This window comes from Electrophorus electricus, chromosome 13, assembly GCF_013358815.1.
Source record: "Electrophorus electricus isolate fEleEle1 chromosome 13, fEleEle1.pri, whole genome shotgun sequence".
NCBI lineage: Eukaryota > Metazoa > Chordata > Actinopteri > Gymnotiformes > Gymnotidae > Electrophorus > Electrophorus electricus.
The window spans coordinates 13,402,588-13,410,851 of record NC_049547.1 but is presented as its reverse complement, the minus strand read 5'-3'; positions in this window follow the sequence as shown (position 1 = coordinate 13,410,851).

Below are 8,264 nucleotides of genomic sequence, written 5' to 3'. Positions count from 1 at the left end.
GAATTGGGGTGTGGGGAATACTTAAAAGGACTGTTTTATACTTACCGGCCACTTTACTGGGTACACCTGTTCAACTGCTCATTAATGCAAATATCTAATCAGCCAGTCACATGGCAGCAACTCAGTGCATTTAAGCACATAGACATGGTCAAGATGATCTGCCCAAGTTCAAACTGATCATCAGAATGGGAAGGAAAGGTGATTTAAGTGACATTGAGCATGACATGTTTGATGGTGCTAGATGGGCTGGTCTGAGTGTTTCAGAAACATAAGAGCAGATGGGCTACAGCAGCAGAAGGTGCCACTCCTGTTAGCTAAGAACAGGCAACTGAAGCTACAATTCAAATGAGCTCACCAAAATTGGACAATAGAAGATTGGAAAAATGTTGCACAGTCTGATGAGTCTCGATATCTGCTGCAGCATTTGAATGGAAGGGTCAGATTTGGCATGAAAACATGAATACATCTTGCCTTGTATCAACGGTTCAGGCTGCTGCTGGCGGCGTAATGGTGTTGGAGATATTTTCTTGGCACACTTCTTGGCACACCTTAATGCCAATTGAGCATTGTTTAAATGCCACAGCCGACCTGAGTATAGTAGCTGACCGTGTCCATCCCTTCATGACTTACAACAGGATAACATGACATATTACAAAGTTCAGATAATCTCAAACTGGTTTCTTGAACAAGACAATAAGTTGTACTCAATGCACTCTACTAAAATGGACTCCACAATCACCAGATCTCAATCCAATAGAGCACCTTTGGGAAATGGTGAAATGGGAGATTCACATCATGGCTGTCAAGCCAACAATTCTGCAGCAACTGGGCGATGCTGTCGTGTCAATATGGACCAAAATGAGGAATGTTTCCAACACCTTGTTGAATCTATGCCATAAACAATTAAGGCAGTTCTGAAGGTAAAAAGGGGGTCCAACCCAATACCTAAAAGGTAGCCGTACTTGAGCACAGAGCCAAAACAACAAAGTCACTTTGAAAGCTGTAACCGCACATTACATATTGTTTGCCAATACAATTAGGTACAAAAATCTACCAATATCTGCTGAATTGCATACAAACAATGATCTACCTTGTAATGCCATAGTAATTACACATTCACACTTTTACGGGCTAATTAACCAAATGATTATTGCTTGAAATGTATTTTACTAGACTGTAATGAAAATCAGCATGACCTAACCATAGCATCTCAGTGGAAGATACTGTTGCAGTTATAACTCACCACTGCTAGCAATTATGGTTGGCTGCTTTGACAATAAAGATCTCTGGGGACATCTGGTGAAAACTGCAGAACAACATATTGCAGTGAACAGGCCAAAAAATCAAGACTGCACACCAGTAATGAAGCTTTCTTCACAGCATGTTTAGAGTATTTGAAGAGCTGATTGGTATAAAATTGCTAGGTATATTCAGTGCCTGTGAGGAACAAAGAAGAGAGCTTTTGACATGAACACTAATACTAAAAACAAACAAATACGGACAGAAGACAAACTATCAAACAAACAGAGCAATAAGATATATGAGAATACAAAACCTAGTTGGGAAATTTAGGTGTAACAGCATCAGCATCAGCAGAAGTGAGTGTAGTAAAATACTACAGAGTAAAAAATATCTCTGAAGAGATGAGTTTAAATAACCAGAACAATACACACTCTAAAAAGGATTCTAAGATAAGTAAGGTAGTTTCTCCATATATGTTTATGATTAGTCTTGCAGTTGTAGTTGCTGTAACTTGTAGTTAGGTGTCCTCATTATGATGTAATAGCGTATATAATTTGCTTAAAATAATCGAACATCATAATGTATAATTATTTTGCTGACGTTTCCACCCAAAGAATATCCACTAGATGGCAACAGAGTACTGTGCTCCACGCAAACCGAAGTTCAGATAACATTGAGATTAAACTATATCTTATAAATAAATAGCCTATAATATAATATTAATTATTTCGAACAGTTAATTCCTAATCTGATTCGTTGAAGAGCGTTCTAACCGTGCTGATATTTGTGATAACACAAACACACCTAAACTGTGTCACCCCGCTGACGCGTTAGTGATGACCATCCTGATGCACTTAACCTTGGTGTTGTTTTGTGAATCTACAAAATGGGAAATTAATACAGTAGATGACTTTTATGAGGCAATATTTGACCTTCGGCCTGTTTGGTCAGACTATGATGGTGAGTGGCAATGTAGACACAAAAACTCCGAATCTGCTATTACCTTGAAAACTTTTAAGGCGACTTCTCTGACGGCGGAACAACTACACACACTCAGGCCACCACCGCGGCGAATAATAAATAACTCAATTCTATCTTTGAATTATTAATAAATATTATTTTTAGGTTTTAAGATTTTTTCCTTTTCATCTTCGCTTATTTTTACTTTCATTTCAAACTAACGTTACTTGGTAGAACTATAAGAACCGTATGTCTTGTACTGTGTTAGGCACCCCTGATACACTCCATCTCGTGCTCCTTTGCTTAACCTAAATAAACGCTCTAGTGCTTAAAAAAGAAAGTTTGAAATAGTGATGACAAGAGCTAATAGATGACAATTTGAAGTTAGCTCTTGAACGTTTATAATAATAATAATAATAATAATAATAATAATAATAGTAATAATAGTAATAATAACACCACACTAAACAGGTTTTAGCTTCCATTCCTCCGTGTTCTTGCCTTTCACTCAGTCATGGCTATACTGGATCCAGAATGAAGATCTGTTGGGTTCTGCTCTTTTCATCAGCTGGAGACTGCTTCAAGAGCTGGAAATACTCAAACTCTGGACCAAGCAAGCATACGTTTGACATTGACGAGGCAATGTAAAGCGATCTTATTCATGCATTTCCAACAACTCACCAGGGCTTGCAAAGGAGCCTGAAAGGGTTAGATAGCTTAGATGTGCAGGAATATATCTCAAACACAAAAAAGAATGGAAGGAAGCATTAGATATGCACAATGTTACAAGTTGCATTTTATGGTTAATCATAATTAACTAACATATGGCATTGCTTTATGTGATTAGGAACCAATTTGAACCCATTTAAGGGTTACAACTAAATGGAACATTCTTGTATTTAGTTTGCCTTTGGATTTTATTGTCTCTTTTCCAACTTCAATTGTGATAGGGTGAATTATCCAGCATTAGCCAAAAGGCTCTGCCTTCCTGCTCTTTGCCCTTAGTGTATCTGCAGGAACAGATCAGCTTTAGTTTGTTAGAATTTCCTACAGTAAACTCCCTTTTCTGTACAGTACAATCTTTTCTATCTAGCAGTATTAAAGATCTATTCTCTGTCATGCTAGCATGTCTATTGTTAGATAGGTGAAAGGCTGTCAAATATGGTTGGAGCTAGTGACAGCTAGTGGTGCTGTCTCATTTTTGACACTGCATATTTTATCAAGTCTGAACATGTTGCAATTGCTGTGTCATTTACATATCTATCTATCTATCTATCTATCTATCCATCTATCTATCTATCTATCCATCTCTCTCTCTCTCTCTCTCTCTCTCTCTCTCTCTCTGAATAAAGCATGCCTGCTTCTCAGCATCTCTGACTATCACTCATTCTGAGAAATGTGCCCAAAGTCCCTGAGGAAGGACAACCAGACCAGGCGAGGCATATGGTAGGACCGGAGAGACAGGTTAAGGAAAATAGGGAATTGTTCCTTATACAGTTCTTCACCAGTTTTTATCCTGTTTCTCCACATACCACATGACTGTGTCAGTGATAAATAGCAATTGTGTTCTATTGATCCCCAAATTGGGAATGTGTGACGTGTGTCCGTCTATGACATGTTTGTGCCTGTGTTTGTGTTTGCATGGCACACAGGTTATGACAACAACACCATACATCTCAAGACTATATAACCATGTCATCAGTATACAACATAACATGTTGCAGTACAAGATCAGGGTAATAAAACAGTCTTAGTCAAATGTTTGCTTGTTACCACCATTATCTGTTGTTTCACAGCTCACCAATCCCCTTTCCTCTCCCCAGTCTTCTTGGCTGGTGCCATGATGCCCACTTTATCTGGAGCATATGACCTTGTGAAATTCAACAGGTAGCAGAGCAAAAGAGCCTGTTCTCAGGTATGCAGCTCACTTCCCCAAACCTCAAATTCAAAAGATATGACACAAGAGAATAACATAGGGTGTTCAGACTAGGAAATCAAGGTAAAGGTCAAGTTTATTTATTAACTTTACAACACAAGTTGTCACAAAGCAGTTTTACAAATGTATGGGTCCATATCCCTAATGATGACGGTGGCAAGGAATCCCTAGGCAGAGATTAGGAAGAAACCTAGGGAGGACCAAGACTCAAGAGGGAACCCATCCTCTACTGAGCAGCCCAGATAATACCAGTTCATACTTTATAGTCATATATAATCAGAGTAGCCACATCAGTGTAGATGTGGAGCCTTAGTAACTGTAGTGGCTCTAGCATGGGTGGGCTGTTTCTGAGATGGAGGCATGGGCACATCAGCTGGTTGCATGAAACGCATCGGCTGGTAAAACTGGAAGAATTTCTAGATGTTTTGATGCCGATGAGCATGAGGAGTCGACTGTTGGCATCATTTGTGCAGTAGCAAAATAAAACAAAGATATAGGTTAGATTTTTCAAGGTACACATTACAAGAGCCAACAATTAGCATGAAGCTCTGGCAGGTTTATCTGTAGCAGCATAACTAAAAGGGCGAACCAGAGGATGACCACAGGACTGAGGGCTCAGATATTGCATTCCATCCAGATAATTATCATAAACTTGAGTAAACACATGAGGTGGCTGGACAACGGCATCAACATCTCAGATTACCAGAAAACTCTATGAATGGTGACTCCAGGCTCTGCACTTTTATATGCAGAAGGCTAACTGAAAGTTTGCGAAACCTAGATTCTTATGCCTAGATTTAAAAATTGGTAGTGTGTGAGCCGCAAATTAAAGCTGGAAGGTTGTTCAGTAACTGAGGGGTTTTAAAAGAGAAAGCTCTACTCCTGGCTGTAGTCTTACTAATTTTAGGGACTATAAGAAGACATGCATTTTGAGAGCACAGTAGGAGAGGTGGGTTATAGAATGCAATGACATGTTGAAGACAAATGTTATGCCAAAGCAATCTTTAATTTTACCCAGTTCTTTGACGTTAGGAATTTTCCCAGTCTACCCATGTCTTTTGCTCAATGCTAATTTTTATGTTTGTCAAATTTGAGAGAATTTTCAATGTTGTAGGTCTTGTACTGCATGCAGCAGTCTGGAAACAGAAATGCCTTAATCATCTAACCGATTAATATGATTTAAATCATCAGAGAGAAGGATCCTTCTATCTAGCTGCCTTTCAATATAAGGGAGCTTTAGATCTGTATAAAGTATTTACTGACCCAACCTATGGAGCCAATAAATTCCCACTGCATACAAATGCAACTTTCATTGTTACATATAAAGTGTTTTAAACAGTAAAACAAGCCACCATGTCCCACTTTTGTGGTAATGCACAAAAATCTTCAGAGGACCAATTTAATATTATGGATTGTCTACAGGCATCTAGATTAGGTGTTTAAAAAGAAGGTTTATGTATAGAACTGTTAGTCAAGTCACAATGCTCTGACAGTACAGTCTTTGAATAAGAATTGTGTGTGTATTTTTATATATAAAAATAAAAATACTTAAGCTATCCTAAATTGTACTTGGCAATAGATATCAATCATATACTTACATGATACCCTACAAGACCGGCTATTCTAATAATGTTGCTGTAAATAAAGTTCTATGTAAAAAACTTTATACTTTAAATATTTAAACTCTGAGCTCCCACATTTAATTTTCAGCTATTTTCCAGCCTTGGCAGTGGTTGAAAGCTTGTTGAAAGGGATATGGCACCACCCATCCACCCACTCACACATACATACACACCCACACACATGCACAAAAACACAAATTCCAGTCATTCTGTCTTTGAATGACTGCAATGTCTGTAACTACCTTTGTAACCTGCTTCTGTATTTAACCGAAACCCCATCTGACTTCATTTTGATAGCTTCTGTGTATTACCTATTAATTTGTCAGGTCTACATTCAAACCATGAAATGTCACCGATGTAGTTTTGGTGAAAATAAAAAAAAAAAGACAAGGAACACCTAGATCTACTCAGGTCTCTGCCAAGAGCTTTAGTTTCTATCTTTTGAAGGTCTCATCAAGTAGCAACTGAACCAGGCTGTTTGGGACTTATAATTGGAAGATCAAGTTGACCTATTGATCTACAGTATTTGTGAAGTAATTGTACAGTAAATGGTCTCTCTGACACAAACCACTTACCTTCTTCTACTGTTTGAAGCAAGATGACCTTTGATCTGTTGAGTTATGTTACATGGTGAAATGGAAAAGGGGAAGAAAAAAAAGAAAAGCGTATTAACCCTAATGTATGTCAGACGAGCCCCACCCTTATGTCTCAGCCCACCCACTGTTCTGTCTGTGCTTCTTCCACTAGATGAACTTTTCTGCAGGAATGCTGTGGGATAAACAGGATGCTCCTCGCTGTCTGTAAACATTTCCTTAAAGCCTACTGCTTCCTACAGCCAGTCTCTGTTGCCTCGACATCACCATACCGTCTCATTGGCTTCACTTATATTTCAAATTGTGAAATTGAGATTTTGTGAAAATGTGTGAAATAAAACTAGTTCTTTTGAAATCAAACCAGTTCTTTTGGTTTGAACATTCACAACATTTTGTAAGAAAAATATTTCTCTGATTCTAAAAACAAATGTAAGCCTAATATTTCAACATACTTAAAAATGCTTAACTTTTGTTATACTTTTCCATAGTATACATTTCAATTATTAGGCTACACTGACACTTTCAAGTGTTGATGCATTGATTACAATCATAAAATTAACATGGACTTCATTGTGTCCTACCGTAACATGTGCTTAGACAGAGCCTTTTTAAAAACAAAAGACATGTTATTGAAGTTTTAACCATTGCATTACCTATAATAAAGACAGCACATATGCATTTCACCTTCAGTACCTTATGTTGAATTTAGCAGTCAGACTTTAAGTGCCTTAATTCATAACGTCTTCAGAGCATGGCTGAGACTTTAGCTGATGAATAACATGATACAGGTTTAGACTACCTTCTTGGTACGGTGATCGGTTTGGACTTCCTACTGGTGAGAATTGCCAATATACAATACAATTTATTTGTCAATGCATTTGGTACTTCTTGCAGTTACCCGTTTTCCATGTTTTGACATATGACATATAAAGACATGAGAGATATCCCAGACAATTAGTCATTGTCTGAGATGTCTCTTAGCAATATTTATTGAATGAGTTTACAGTCAACAAGGTTATTGCCATCCTTACAGAACTAACTGTAATTTCCTAAAAGCACTGAAAACCATGTAGAGCAAAGGTCAAAGTTTCCACAAGCTGAATCTCACTGCCTATGACCAGAATAAATTCCTCTCTGAAGGACAGTCCTCTGTAAACAAGGTCTTTGAAAAAAGACTGAGTCTGAGACTATATAATTTGTGTAAGGCCAGACTGTAATGCAGTATGTTCAACAGTGCTTTGTTCATATCTGTAGAACAAAGACACCAAGTCTGTGACTGATTCTTTTATCTGCTGAACCTGATAGCTTGATAGCTGGCAGGTGTGGTATCTACACACACTGCTTTGGAAACAACAGTGAAGCTTCATACCCTCTCTCATTATATATTTATTTTTCTCTCTAATTTTTTCCTCTCTTTTGTGAAGAGCAAAAGGCTCCAGCTAGCCTTGCCTTTTGGCTGTATTTTGAGGACAGATGTAACTACATTCACCAATGATTTCCTACCTGGCTCGGCGGGACCCCCAGATGGTCCACATTTCTTCTCCCAGACTCCAGCCCAACTAAACAAGGATTCAGTGTTTTTGATTGCAGGGTTCAGGTGTGCTGGGAGCTGAGATACAGTAAAATATGAATCACCTGTAGGTCATTGAGGACTCGGTTGGAAAACACTGATCTACACCTATTGTTTTCCTAATTGGAAATGTTTTAGCATCACCACTTCAACCAACCCTTGATTCTCTCTTCTCAAGTCCTGATTTATGCAGTTTAGATCTCTAAAGGGTTTGCAGAAAGTAAGTCATTGAGAGTACTCTGCACCAACTCTGGAGGTAAAGTGACTCTTTAATTTTCCAGCTCATTCGTTTTTTGAATGGCAAAGCACTCACAACCACAAGAGATAAAACAAAGTCTCAA